Source organism: Seriola dumerili, unplaced genomic scaffold, assembly GCF_002260705.1.
Source record: "Seriola dumerili isolate Sdu_G_001 unplaced genomic scaffold, Sdu_1.0 BDQW01000301.1, whole genome shotgun sequence".
In the NCBI taxonomy this organism is placed as follows: Eukaryota; Metazoa; Chordata; class Actinopteri; order Carangiformes; family Carangidae; genus Seriola; species Seriola dumerili.
Genome location: NW_019174556.1, coordinates 127,195 through 130,921, shown reverse-complemented (window position 1 = coordinate 130,921; position 3,727 = coordinate 127,195).

Sequence of the window (3,727 nt, the reverse complement as noted above, 5' to 3'; positions counted from 1 at the left end):
CTCTATGACAACAATAGAACTGACTAAGCAGCACCAACGTGGATTTTACCCACACACATCTGGTCTATAGTATTCCCTTGACAGTGCACTGTGCTCTTGTGCTGTAAATGTACGATGTCTTATACTTACTTCAATGTTACATCTCACATTTCATGTGTATTATGATAGATTTCTACTCTATATGAAGGAGCTCCAGGAAGATCCATATGTGTAGTCACACATATAATTCATACCATTTAAGTGACTGTACATATTTCAGTTTATATGTTGATGTATTTTCATAGTTGTAAATCTCTGGACACACATGCATACTCTAAAGGTCGTTAAAATAATGCCAACACTTCATTAAATTGAACTCTGGAATACCTTAATTACAACTGCAAACACTGCTACATAGGTGGGCTGAATTAGGTGGAATGCCAATTAGTAGCTTTTGTCAGCTGGATGAGGCCTGGTAATCAACAGTGTAATGTCCTTTCAAAGCAACATGAAACAGCTGCAGTAACAGGGCTCTAAAGAGGCTAAATCATTTGCTCTGTGACTGCAGGAGTATCCGTCAGAAAACTATTGAAATGTCCAGAGGAAGAGGTTCTATATGCCATATGCCAACACACAGACACACTGATATCTAGATTTACCCCAGGGGATCATCCTAAACTTTTGTATTGCATCGAGTCATATTCTGTCGTTTCCTATTGCTCTATCCAATCCTCTCCCATCCTGTCTTATGCTTTCCTTTTATATCATATCTTGTTCTCTTCTGTATTCTATCCCATCCATTTAAACTGACCTTCATGTTGGCCTGCCGCATCCACTTGGTATTTGGTGTTTTATACTTGCTGCTTACTAGCTGAAGTGCAGCTTTAAATAACATCGCTATTGTATCGCTTACACTCCTGTAGTTGCTGCCTGTACGATCATATTTGGCTCCACAATCATAACTGTGACTCTGTCTTCCCCTGTCTTTTTAAAAAATCTCTTTTTAATCTAAAACTAAAGACCATCTTGCGATTGGATCACACCATCCGTGACGACTGTCAACATGTTGCTGTTGTGACCTTATAACATAGTCAGTACTACATTATTACATGAGTAGGGCCTACTCAGCACTCACAGCACTCTGGTAAAGTGTCTCCAGGACCCTATTTTGCCATGATCACGAAGACACACATACAGCAGCCACTATCAGACATGTGGTTTGGTTATTGGAAATATTGAAGTGTTTGGAGTAGTACTTGAGTATTTAAGGTATTTGAGTGTTTGAGAAGTTGGAGCTGATATCTAAGAATTTGGAACACTTGAGTACTTAAGCTACCTGAGTTTAGATGAAATCTGCCCACGTCTCAGCGTTTGAACACTGAGATTCTGGTGTATCTGTAAGATACAACTACTACACCTACTACTACTACTATGGCTAAAATGTAGTTTTCATTTTTTACTTAGGTAGGTTAGGTTGAAGCGGTTAAAGATGCAACAAAAGTGAGACCATACAGATACACTTGCTGAGAATCCACATGAAAAGTGAGATGTGAGTGGATGTAAGCACAACTGAAGCATTTGGCCCATTCTGTCCACACCAACTCTGACCTCTGTTTGGCCGTCTGTCGTCAGAACCAGCTGTCTGTCAGCAGCACAGCTCCTGAGGTGTTGAAAGGATGGCAGCCAGCCAAACTGTCTTCACCAGATTGACAAAAATAGTTTATAAGTAAGCTGCATGAGGATTTTACAGGAAGAATTCAGCATAGTCTTTATTTATTGATTCCCTGATTTTTATCTCCACTGTTGCAGGGTTAGGGGATCTGCCTACAGCGAAACTAGAAAGCTCATGCTGACAGAGGGAACCTTGGATCACTCATTACAGATATTGTTAATATGTACAGAACATACAAACAGTGGGAGATGCGTGTGATTTAAAGTGCTGTCTGTAGATATTATGCATGGCAGAGTGTGCCAGAAGAAAGAAAATAGACTCGGAATGTAAAAAATGCAGGGGGTCCTGGGGCGATGTGCCTGTCTCAGAGTCGGTTTATACATTTGATAAAACAGAAAACCATCCGTTCCCTGAGACAGGCCAATGACAGATGTCAGAAATGCTTCTAAAAAACAATTTCTTTGTGGATTGCTCATTAGACTCTTTTCCCATGAGTATGCATTCAACAACCTTGTAATGCAGCAAAAATACACAGGAATGAAAACATTACTATTGAGTTGATAGTAAATGCACCTGAGATTACCTTGTGGGGCAGAACAATGCTACACTTCTCTTTCTAATTTTTATTCTGATCGGTGAACTGTAGCTTTGCCCCTGAGGACATGTGCTGCAGTTGGTAACATCACATACATGTATGTAAACACTGTTTTACATTTCATGTTTTTGGAGACAAGATTTTCTTTTCCATTTTTATATATACATATATATATATATATATATATGTATGTTTTTTTTTTTCTCCCAGTGGACAAATCAGAAACAATCTGCACCAGGCCACAGAACAAATCTACAGTGGCTGTGGACCGCTGTGAATGTTTATGAGGAATTTCCCTCTGGGATTTATTTTCAACACTAGCAGGATGGAATGACTGCAAAGACTCCACCAATTCCCACGGGGAAGCTTTCTAGGTCAGGTGGGATATGTAGTGCCTCTAGCTCAACCTGGAGTATCTGCACAGGTTCTCATCCCTGTCAACTTTACATCGTCAGCTGGTAAGGTAACTGATTGATGTTTAAGTGGCCTAACACCAGTGCACTCTGAAAGATACAGATGTTGTCTCTGCGCCTTAATTAAAGGTAGAGTTCAAATGCACTTTGATGTACTCGTAAGGGAAGAACCTTGTGAAACCCTGTGAAATTCTTGTTGTAATCTCTATGAAAGATTATGTCTTGTTAATTATAATACATCTGGCATGGCTACAAGAATTAGATTTGAACCACAGAAACACAACTGGCACTGTTTGTAGAATGATTAGGATAGTCATCGTATAGTAAGGCTGGGTGATATGGCCAAAAATAATATGATGACATTTATCGATATGTACATTTAATAACATTAATGAAGAAGGAAATGCATCTAACATTTTTGTTAGACCTCAAGGATAAACACAATACATTTTGGTAAGTAAAACTGAATATCAACATAACTTGTTTGTTTCCAAGACACCTCCACAGGGCACCTTTTAATTTGAATTTAAGGGGGTATATTCAGTGTTGACTAAATCCTACATAAATCACAAAGTGTGTTATGCTTCTAAACAGTAGTTTATTTCTGAATCAATAATTTCATATTCTCAACACGGTATAACATTTATTCTGTTTGTGCAGGACTGTGCTGTGGGCTAGACTACAATTCAACAATTCAATTCAGTTTTATTTGTATAGTGCCAAATCATATCATACATTACCTCAAAGCTCTTTAAAGGGTAAGGTCAAGAAGAGAAGAGAGAGAGATCAGGGACAGCTGTATATACTGTGGATTGTTATAGTGAAAATAATGAAGGTAATACCCATATATATGTATATATATATATATATATATATATATACACAGTATATACACACACACACACACACACAAAGGTATACAGGGTGAGAGAGATGCTCCTCGCCGTGTTTACTCTATGCCACTCTCAAATAATTTATACAGGATGTCTTCTTGGCAGAATTACTTTGTGGAGTCCATACAACAATATTATCCGGCAAAGACAATTTGTTAAGCGATAAAGAAACGTA